The 12160-nt window shown below is 43.1% G+C and overlaps 1 pseudogene; it reads right to left on the bottom strand.

Annotated features, from left to right (window-relative positions):
* Positions 1–251: 251 nt before the first annotated feature.
* Positions 252–486, bottom strand: LOC123637115 (annotated as a pseudogene).
* Between the last annotated feature and the right edge of the window lie 11674 nt (positions 487–12160).

Below are 12160 nucleotides of genomic sequence, written 5' to 3'. Positions count from 1 at the left end.
AGTGAATAGCTGAAGATCTCTTTGAGGGAAGGCCTAACGGAATCATTACCATGTTGAATTGCCATGTGTTGCAGGGTCCGGGAATTTCAGCCTCTTCTTCAATCAATAGGGTCCGGGTTTGAAAACCGACTCAGCGTAGAATGGGCAAGGGAGTATGATTTTTTTTTTTAACTCAAATACTTTGTTTTATTATATTGTACAGGCTGGGATTGACGGGAAGGTGCAGATGTAGTGGGCAACCGTTACCACGGTTAGCATGGGACGCCCATCCCGATGGCCATGAACGTGCCGGAGGTGCCGCTCCTCTGCGTCCTGGTTTTCCCAGTGCCGCCCATCAGCTCCTGACCCCGCGTTCTGATCCCGAGGCAGGAAAAGGTGCCGAGGAGCCCAGGGCTGCCGTGCCCACGGCGCAACCCGTCACCAAGCCCATCTTCACGCAAAGCAGCTTGGCTGCGATTGTCCGTAGCGACCCACGGCCACCGGCATCTTGCTCGCGGCCCGGTCACTCAGCTCCGGGAGTGCGAATTTTTACTGGAGCAACTGCCTCCGCTCCACCATTACACATCCTTGACTTCTCCTGATAGTTCCGTTTGAGCAGTACCCTTTGTCGGCCAACCCAACTGTTTTGCCTCTTGTTGTGCTAAGTTCTACTAACCATCTCCAAAACTGTCTTCCGATCTGGTCCTGTTAGCCGCCTCTCCAGCCTCGCCGTCGCTGGGGTAGCTGCGAGCCCCTGGCGCGAGCGGTCAGGTGCTGCCACGTGTCCCCTGCCGCTTCGGAGCCCGTTGCTGAGTGGGCGTTTTCCGAGGAGGAAACACGGTCAGGAGGGTAAACAGGAAGGAAGAAAACGTTCCTCAGATCGCACAGCTGCTGAATGATGGAGGCAGCATCGATCCCAGGCAGTCTGGCCCCAGACACCTCACTTTTACCCAATTCCCACGACTGCCTGGGAAATTGTGAAATAGATGTTAAAACGCCCCCCTTGTGGGGTTCCAAGGCTGAGGGCTGGGCGAGGGGCTTTTCTGGTTCACATTGGTGCACTGCCCTCGCGTGGCCGCATCCTGAACTTCAGCCTTGTTTGGTCCCTCACCCTGCGGGGAAACACATCCTTGGGGGCCTGGGACAGCAGTCAGTGACCTGGGACAGGATCCTTAACTCTCCTGGGCCTCAGTTGTGTTCCTGTCAAAATGGGATAATGATAGCAGGTTAATTGAAATGATGAAATAAAAGAATCCCTCTAAATTCCTGGATCGAACAAAGGGCCTGATAAACATAGCTGTGCTGCAGTAACGCTCAGTTCCTTTCCCTCTGAAATGGGCGGCAACAGTCATCTTCACACCTTTGCTGCACTGAGGGAGCTGCAAAGTCAACTTGAAGTTGGGAATTGGTGTTCAACATGAGGCCCCACCCTTTTCAAGGCTCCTTGGAAAATGCTTTGCTAGACTAGCTTTGGATCTTGCTGGCTTGACTCAGATCACGGTTAGTAAATGGGTGGAAGTGGCAGAGATGACAGAAGGCCTGGCTCAGTGCTCAGAACTCCGATTTTTGAGACTGTCTGGGAAGAAAAGTCCCTCACCAGACAATGCTCTGCTGCTCTTAAAGCTAGAAGGACAGACAGACTTCTCCACGGCTGGGGTCATGAAAGTGTATATTTTCCCCAAACCTTTCCCGCCTGGACCAGTTGTTGGAGCCTTCCAGATGTGAGCTTGCCAGGGGCCTTCACGGATGTTATGTCTGCTCATTGACACAGCCAGCTGGGACTTGTGCAGCAGGGGAGGCAGTCTCTGAGTTAAGGAGCTGCCCCCACCTCACTCAGCTGGCCTGGGCCTGAGCTGGGATTTGCTTCCAGATCTGGTGATTCCCAGGCTTGGCCCTGGGTCACTAGAGCAGGGCCTTCCTGCCTCTCAACATGGAGCCGATTCACTAGAGGTCATCGCCAGCCTCACAGGCTGAGAAGGGCAGTCCCGCCTCTGCCTATCCCACCTCTGCCTAACCCCACCTCTGCCTACCCCAGTGCTGAAGCAATCTGTTGATCTCTAGGACCACAAACAGCAGTCGAAACGTCAGGATCTGCCGTCTCCCATTCCCAGGAATCAGCCAAGCAGGTCCATCTTGAGGACAGAAGGGGCAGCTGGAAGTTGAGGGCAGTAGTTGAAGAAGGGCTAGGTGAGGTGCCATGACTCAAATATCCCTAGTGGGTGAGGGCCTCCAACCTCTGGGAACTGCAGTGGCAATTTTAGACACAATGTTCAAATATAGTGTAAAGATCACCAGTTTAATCTCTAACCCTGAGAAAGAAATGTATGTGTGGCTCCAGGCTAGTGTTTCTAAAAGTTATCAAGTGGCTTTAAGTGTCCTACTCAAAAATTTCCCCAAGGATGACTGTCTAAATGCCTCCCAGAGAGACTTTGGAATCCCTTGCTGCCTCTGAATTTGTTGTAGTAAATTAAGGCAGAAATGTTGAAGGGGTCAGGGAAAAGGATATTAGAACAAATCTAGAACTGTCTTCATTTTAATTTACTGTTGTGTCAGAAAACATACAAGATGGGTTTTACTTTGACTTGAATCAGACCACCTGGGACAGGATTCTGGCTCCAGCTGTGGCGGGACCTGGGAAAATTTATTTCAAGCCCTTATGAAGACTTCCCAAAGCAGCAGCATGGTGGAGATCGCCACTGCCGCTACCGGGCTGGCCGGCCACACCCCCATAGATTCGGACATCAGGAGACATCGAGTCCACGTGGATTCAGACAGGTTCTTACATGCCCAGACAGGAAAAGCACAATCAGCGTGGTGTGCCAGCTCCTTGTGTCCCCGTCCCACAGGATGACGCTGAATGAGAGGGCCAGGGCAACAGATGGCATGGTCACTCAGCTGTGCAGGAGCCAACTCTCAGCTGCAGCCAAGCAGGTTTACTGGCTCACACGGGAGCCTGTAGATGCATTTTGTGGGAGCAGAGGAGAGAGGGAAGTGCTGCACTCAACAGAAACTAGAGAGATGAACAAGGAATAGCCCTGCAGCAGATTCCAACAAGATGGGGAGGCAGGTGAAACCGCCTCCCAGCAGGGATGCACAAGGCTGCTTAGCTCCCTTGCTCCAGGAGGAGTCGCAGGGCGCCCCACCAAGATTCAGGTCAGACTACAGTCAAGCCCATGTGGAGATTTGCTGGGTTGCTGGGCACTGTGGGTGGCACAGTTGGTCTCCGAGTCTTAGTTTCATCATCTGTAAAATGGGGATATTAAGAACAACTACCACAGGTATGTTTTGGTTTTGGGGTTTGTTTTTTTTTTTTTTGGAGATAAACTTTACATAAAATTCACCATTTTAACCATTTCAAAACATACAATTTCATGGTTTTTAGTATATTCAGTGACCCAACCATCACCACCACCCAAATCTATAAGACCTTCATCAATCCAAAAAGAAATCCTATATTCGTTAATAGGCACCCTCCACTTTCCCTTCTCTCCAGTCCCTGGCAACCATCAAGCCACTTTCTGTCTCTACACATTTGTCCATTCTGGGCATTTCATACAAATGGAATCACTCACTATGTGGCCTTTTGCAAGTGGCTCCTTTCACTTACCTTGTTTTCCAAGTTCATCCAAGCTGAGAATATCAGTACTTTATTCCTTTTTATGGCCAAATGATATTCCACTGTATAGATACATCATGTTTTGTTTATCCATTCATCAGTTAATGGACATTGGGTTGTTGACACTTTTCAGCTATTATGAATAATGCTGGTCTGAACATTCATGTATAAGATTTTGTGTGAACATTCTCTTGGGTACACCTAGGAGTGGAATTGCTGGGTCATATGGCAATTCTATGTTTACTATTTTGAGGAACTGTCAAACTGTTTTCCACACTATTTTATATTGGTATGTACTTTTAGAATCATAAAAACCACTCTTAACAGAGCCCAGCCCACAATATTCATTCTTTCATCCCATAAATATTTATGGAACACCTACTATGTGCCATGCATTGTTGTAGACATAGAAATATAGCAGTGAATAATAGACAGCCCTGCTGTCATGAAGCTGGCATTTGCATGTGTGTGTGTGTGTGTGTGTGTGTGTGTGTGTGTGTGTGTGATGAGTGTATTGGGTGGGGGTGGGGTGTCAGATGGTGATAAGAGTTATGGAGAAAAAATAAAGCAGAGAAAGAGGCTAGGGAGTGATAAGTGGGTATGGAATCACTGTTTAAAATTAGACAGTCAACAAAAACCATATGATTATCTTAATAGATACACAAAAAGCATTCAATAAAATCCAGCACCCCTTCATGATGAAAACCCTTAACAAACTAGGAGTTTGAGGTTGCTGTGAGCTAGGCACTCTAGCCCAGGGAACAGAGTGAGACTCTGTTTCAAAAAAAAAAAAAAAAATTAAAAAAAAGAAAAAGAAAAAGAAAGTTACCCCAACAGGTTTTGGCCAGAGCAACTGGAAGGAAGGAAAGCTGTGCTATTTAGTGAGCTGGGACATCTTTGCTTTATTCACTGCAGCACCCCAAGTGCCTAGAACAGCGCCAAGTACTTAGTAGGTACTCGCTCAAGAAATAGATTAAGTGAAAAGATGGCAGCATCAATAGTAAGGCCTCAGTTGATGTCTATTCTTTGATGGTTATTGTTTCCTGACCTAGCGTCAGGGTATGCCTTCCCCTGACTCTCAAGCTCATCAGATAAAGAACCTTGAGCTTTTGTAATTTTTACCAGGTCTCTGACCACCATGGAGAGTTTTGCCAGAACAACTTAGAAGTGTTTGAAGCAGCATGGGGCTAATTGAATCAATGTACTGCATTTGTGTAGACAGATCTGGCCCCGTCTTATTTGCTGCCATGCAAATCTCATTCTTTTTAATGGCCACCTTTGGGTCCCTACTGTGTTGGCTGCCTTCTGGGCTGCCACTTGCCATTTATTTTATGGTTACTTTGCACCAGGCACCGCATTAGCACATTATTTAATACTGTTATTAGCTCCATTTAACGAGACAATAGGCACGGTATTTAATTAAAGCTAACTTGGACGAGGTATCACAGCCAGCAAGTGTTAGATCCAGGATTGAAACTTGTGTCTGTGCTTGTAACCACTGCACCTTATCTTCTTCTCCCTGTTCTGGGTGGATATTCACTGGCCAGGAATGTTCCTGGGGAGCTCTCGCATTCAGAGGAAAATTGGACCTTTCCAACTTGAAGCTTTAATCCAGGGTTCCATTCTCCAGGCTCCCCTACACTTCACCTTTAGCCTGAGTGGACTTCAAGCCCCATCCACCACCCATGACACAAAAATGCACACTTAGTAATCCCCGCCATAAATTTCAAGTCCTAACATTTGATCAAGGAACATCATTGTCTTCCCTCTTGCTGTCAATAATTCAGGGAATTCTGCAAATTTGACAGTCCTGTCCAGAACTGACCTACCAATTACTACCCAGGACTTGCCTCCTAGTCCAGGCATGATTTGGGTACTTTCGAGTAAAAACCTCAAACCTCAGGATGACTAGCAGAACCCTAATTGCTAACACTAAAAATTCCATCCATTCTCATCATTCAGTGTAATCTTTCCAACCACTTATTTTCACAAACCTAATTCCGTTCTTTCATCTGACCACCATCTGTTATGGCTGGTTTCAGAATTTATAAGCATCTAAAAGCTGAGTAGTTTCCAAATACTTCATTAAATGCTGCCCTAAATTCTGTTTGAAATGCCTTGTAACAATGTCTACCTTACCACAGTGTAATAAGATGTGAAAAGTATTGTTTGTTACACCTTTTAAATTTTAGGATTAGTGGAGTAATCAACCAACCAACCCATCCCAATCCTTGGCTGCCAGACTCCAGTGGAGCTGAAGGCAATTTGAAAGACAGCTGTGTGAAAAGAATGCCTGGCCCCAGGCCCACTGGACAAGTCCTGTGAGTGGACGTGGTGGGTTTTGGTTTTATCAGGTGGACTTGCTTGGGGCTCTATAACCATAGCATGCTAAACATTTGGAAAGCAATACTGTGGAAGAATTAAAAGACTCAACAAAATGTGCTAAAGTGTTCTTACAAAGATACAATCCACCCTCCTCCAGGAACACAATGATTTAGGGGACACCCCTAGAGCTCTAGGCTAAAGTGAAAGGCTTTTGTTTAGGCTAGATGCTAAAAAGTAGTTTTCACCCATCACTTTTAACCCTACCACTCCCTGAAGGCAGTTGGGTGTTCAAACAAGGGAAACAACACCACCAAAAAGCCAACAGTAACTCCAGAGGAAGACAACTTGATAAGGAGCAAGCCTTGTCCTCTCACTGGTCTTGGGGGGCAGGACTCACGTCCATGCTCTAACTCAGGGGGCTCCTTCTCAGACCCTTTCTGGTCTTACTTCCCTGTGACAATGTGAGTAGAACAAGTATTCCAAAGTCCTTTTCTGCACTGAGGACAGAGGCCACACCTTGACCCTCCAGGCTCAGACACCAGCAATGGGCGTTATGGTAACCTGGGTGTTCCTAAAACTTCTGTAAGCAAATGGAGGTAAAACTGCGGATGTCACCAGGAGCATTAATGAACCACAACACACACGTGTGTGTGTGCACAACAGAAGGAAATAGGAGAGGAAGCAAGAGAGGGACAAGAGAAATAAAGTATTTACAGGGCATTTAAAACTACAGCAATTCCCTGCAGGACAGCTAGACACAGGTGCCACAGGTGACCAAGTCTGTTGAGAATGTTACTTCTACCTCTAGGTGATATAATACAGCCTCTGAAGTCAAGCTCCATTATTGCAGTGGATGAAATGGAAAGGGATGTGTATAACACAAAGCTTGTTTATATATAATGTGCCCAAGAATACATTCAAATCAGAAAACACAGATAAGCTGGGGGGGGGGGCAGGTGATGCTATACATGAAAGGCAATCTATATAAAGAGTTCAATGTAAATTAGTGTGGGGGCCTGCTATGATGTGTGATATGTAATTTATTTAAAAATACTACCATATCATCAGTGTGATATTTGCCAGGGTAAGTTTTAATCATAGTGAGCACACACGGTGGCTGCCATCTGATTGGGCCACGCTCCGCTCCAGAGGTGGCTACAAACTCTTCTGCAATTTGACAGACACTTTGCTAATTAGCATACTGCATATAAAAATGGGCTTATTCGTGAAACTAGTGTCTTGTTAATTGTCGTGAGAAGCTCTCACAGGCAAAATTAAATGCATTCAAGACTGGCCAGAATAGCTTACACGACTAGGGTAAAATCTCCCTCAGTCCCTAGGGGCTGTGGCTGAGGCCGGCTGCTTAGCTGGTCCAGCCTACTTGCCAAGGCAGGAGTATTACAGAATCGTACTTCAGTAATATTGTATCTACCTCAAGTAAACCTTCTATACAGGGTGTGGTCAGAACATCTAAAAAGAGAGAGAGCTAGGACTCCATCCAGCTTACAGAATAGGATGTCCCAGGTGTTTTTGTGCCAGCTTCACTATTAAATGAGTACTGATCTCTTCCGTGAGAGGCAGAATTCCAAACACTCTCGTTCTAATTTGGTAGACTTAAAGGAGTAGCTCATTCCCCAGATCAGATTGGTCGCTTTGTTTACCAAAGGCCACAGACTTGGTGACCTTTGAAAGCAGTCCAATTGTGTGACAAAGGCTCTTTCAGGAAATTCTCTTGCAGGGGAGGTCTGTAAAAATTGCAGGTAGTAAACAATGATTAGACCAAAGTTCTGTACCTACTGGGAACTCAAACAGTATGTATGAATGAGAGGGAAGGGGGACAATGACGGTGGTTTATGTAGACAGAGGAGCCAATATCCTGTAGGCCACATCCACTGTCTGCCAAGGGCACAGTCCAGACTAGGTTCCTGGTGGTCAGTAAACAATTAGCAAAGCCCCCTTTGAAGAGAAAAATCATTGTTTAGGTCCATGGACAGAAGTCCCAGACTGCAAACACAGACCGTAACGGTTCTCAAATCAGGCATGTGCAACACTCAACAATGTCTGTGCGCTATCTATATGGCAAGTAAAGTTATCAGCACAAAATCAGCCATAAGTGTACTTTTTAATTGAATGATCTCTTTTTACTAGTTGCTGTAAAGCTCAAGTGACTTTATAAAACCTGAGGACCTGAGAGGAGCATCCTCCTTTGTAATTCGAGCAACCTAAGGCACTACTCTCTTGATAGCAACTGCCTAAAATGTGATCTGGATTTGAGGCTCAGGATCGACTTCTTTGAGATGAATCATCTTTCAAAATCTGAATCTGCTAACCAAGGTGGGGAAGTGGCAAAAAACGTCACATTGTATATGAGGTCTGCTGCAGGGTTCCTTAAGGAACTCTTCCAGCTCACGTATTGACAGAACACTGACAGACATGGGCTGAAAAACTAGAGGAACCAAGAGTTAAAAGAGAAGCCAACATTGCTTAAGCATGGTTGAAGTTGATGGGCACATAGAAGTAGACTTTTATACTATTCTGAAAAACAAAATCACGTGAATTTGGCTTTGGAATACTGTGATGGCTTATTCAGATATGGTCATGTTTAATGCCACAGAATTTCACAACACTGTCACAACCTGAAGGTCTAAGAACTGCTCCTCTGTCCTGCATTCCAATCCTAACCTCTCTCCAAACTGGGCACAGGGCTTCCGTTACGATTGAGATGGTTCACACATTCCCTCCACCCCACCAATCTCAAGGAGGGAACTCTTTTCAAACTATCTAGTTTTAAAAGAAAGAGCACAGACAACCATTACCTTTTGCCAGCATCAACACCAACTTTTGCATATAATTCTGGGAAAATTTCATACCTAGCGTTTCATTTTTTCTGCACATGAAATCAATGTTGCATGTGCCCCTGAAACTGTTCATGCAAATAATTAAGAAACACAACTGATACCTCGTATACATATATCAAACATTGCTGTGGGCCTTTTCTCTACAAAACTGATACATTTCCTGAACAACTTTTAGTACCCACTCCATTGCACTTGGATAGATTTCTACACATGCCTGAATCAGACTCCACCAACAGTGGACTTACTCTTTTTGTGCTGAACACTGTGAGTTGCAGAGACCCCATTCTGAAGACCTTTTCTTCCAGCCACCTCCTACCCTACCCTCTCCATAGTGTTCTCCTCTACACCCCCACCCCACTGTCTTATTTGTCCTTGAACAGAGCTATGAACTACTGAAGTTTGTGTCTATCCCAAGAGTCATGGAGTAAAATATATGAAGGAAGTGGAGTGTCTGCTATGAGGGACCCAGCTTTGTTCTGGGAACTCAAGCTTTGACCTATTGAGAAAACTCTGAACCTTTTATTTTTAATGTGGCTCACAGTTCTGAAAAAATTCAATAGGCTTCGTAACCTTTGAAAATGTTAGTATATTATTGAAATTTCAAATATTGAGGGGGAAAAGGGAGGGGATAATGAGATAGATTGTGTTCCTTGCTATTCCTAATAATGTAACCGCTATCCTAAACTTCATTTCTCTAGGGGCCACAGGGAGAGGAGGTTCCTCTTATTTTATCTGAGTCTAATTATAAACGAAGTAAGAATCCACTCTTTTGTTAGTAGCAAACCTAGGTTCTAATTTCATGAACTTTTTAAACAAAACAATGCAATCTAAATGCAAAACAAATACAAAGATTTCACTGTAGCCAACCATAGAAAGTATACCTTATGATTGTAGCAATGAAAGAAAGCACAGCTGTTTCTACTTGTTCGAAGAGTTGAAGAAGTTTAGGAAAGTAAATGAATGAACGAACAACAATCCGAGGAAGTCATGAAGCAGATCCAACTGTCTCAAATTCTAAATTCCATTATTTTCTGTGATTAAATACCCAGGACAGTGATGCCCACGGATATTATTCTAACAATCATAGTTTAACAGGAGTTACTTTGGGAATCTTGAACACATTGCATAATCCTTTCCATAAATTACATAAAAAATGGAAACAAATATAGTTTTAAACATTTTCTGTAGGTCTTATTCTTCACCGTAAATTTTTTTGGCTCTTTATGAGTCAAGAAATTAAACTCCTTCCAGAGTACCTTTAGCGAAAGACACAAATTATTTTCAAACAGGAAGCAAAGACACACACTGTAGAACACTTACAAACTTATATCCTAGACACAACTCAACAAAACAAAAACCTCTCAAAATTCAGGATATGGTCCTTAGAAATTTGAAGCTGTAGCCAAAATAAACGGTATATTTCAATTTTGTCTTCTCTCCATCCAAGTCTTTGAAACTTATTTTTATTCAGTAGTACATCCAATAATAAGATGTTGATTCAGAAACTAAAGAAAAAGGACACAAGAATTTGAAGGGCTTAAATATATTTTTATATTGATATTCTGTGTCTTTCTACCCTAAAATAATACATTATTATTGATTACATACAGGATGAGGTGAGGTATTTGTAAAATATCTTGTAAAAAATAATTAATATACAGTATTCTACATGAGATGGAATCTTATGAACCTTCGTTTGGGTCGTTTGAAGTGTTAAATCGATCATCTAAATTAAACTGCCCTGAATGGACTTACAGTTGTTCCCTAAAACCATGTTAAAAAATGAAGGATCTTACATTTTCCCAGAATTTGTGCAGAAAAGGGAAAGCATATTAATTGGCAATTTCTATTTCTCACATCCAAAGTAATGCATTCACACAAAACCAGGATTTCCATGTTTAGCATAGAAATAAAAAAATAATGGATTAGAGATATAAAATCTCTGAGTAATGATTAGTCTAATTCACCAACACCAAAGAAATTCAAGTGGTCAACAGTCTTGAAAATGCTTTATTGAAATGTGTGACTTATGTGCAGAAGATGTGTTTGAAAAGACCACAGCTTGAAAAGTGGTTTTTGAAACTTCTCAACAACCAATTGAAAAAAAGAAAATCCTTACTAGACTTGACTTCTAGTATAACCAGAAGCCTGGTGTAAAATTTTCCTTTAAAACATTTTCCATTACAGAAACTAAAGAAAACAAAGCTATCATATTTGGAAATCGTTGGAGTTTGAAGTTTCAGAGGAGAAGCAACAGTTTTTCAGACACGTAGGGAGACTTCTGTTTTGGTTACATTTGGATGAACATGGACTTCACAGTTCTCGGAAGAACACCGGAGGGGTGTTCAAGTCTGTATGCTTGTCGTGTTGAAGAAACGGAGAAACACAGACAGGAGAGGAAAAGGAAGACAGGAGAAAGAGAGGAGACTGAGAAAAGGGCTCAGAGGAAAGAGAACTGGAACGAGACATGATTAGGTTAAGTCTAGTTATAAATTTATCAGAAGCTGTGCGCACCTTTTTTAAAAGTCCTAAATTTACATTCCAAAAACTGTCCCCCCCAGCTCCCAAACCCGCTGTCCCTGCCTTGGAGCTATTGTGAAAGTCTATGCACTGAAACAGGAAATAAAAAATAACCCGGCCCTTGCAAACCCCAAAACAAACCCAAAAAGGCTGTACATTTTTTTTTTACACATACAATTAACAATATAGGCATATAGGTGGCATGATTCAATTAAAAGGCTTTACTTTTTATGCCAGAAAAAAACCCAATAAATAAAAGGTGCTAAAGTTTAGCATTAAGAATTTGGTTGTAACATATTGACAAAATCTGGGAAGGCAAATCCTCAAAGCTCCCCTGATACTGATCTGTCTCAGCAAACTACAAAGCAAATACATAAATAATGCAAAATATGATTGAGAATGTGAGATTTTTAAAAACAAAGACAACATAATTCAGGTTAATTCTGTTGAACAGTGAATAAATGAAATTCATCTACACCTGAATAAAACATATTTAACAATTGAAAAAAATTTAAACAACCACAAAAAGTAAAAACTTTAAACAAACATGAACAGGATTTGTTTTTAGGGCACACAAACGCCCCTGCAGTAGATTCCAACAGTAGCTGTACTGGTGTGTCTTCTATAGATGAGTTAAAAAGACAGGCTGAGCTCCACACGGGCAAGATGACTAACAGGGCGACAGGACAGTCACAAAGGGTGGAGTGCCACACCTGGCTACAACCCCCAGATTCCACTGCAGAGCTGGCTTTGTGCATAGGAGGCACACAAAGAAAGGTGATTCAGGCAGACATTATTCAAAAGCTACTTTGTCCTGTAACCATTGAATAATGTTTGGGAAAGCTTTGGGCTTTGTTTTTTA

The sequence above is a fragment of the Lemur catta genome, chromosome 4, assembly GCF_020740605.2.
Source record: "Lemur catta isolate mLemCat1 chromosome 4, mLemCat1.pri, whole genome shotgun sequence".
In the NCBI taxonomy this organism is placed as follows: Eukaryota; Metazoa; Chordata; class Mammalia; order Primates; family Lemuridae; genus Lemur; species Lemur catta.
This window is presented reverse-complemented; position numbering and strand designations above follow the sequence as displayed.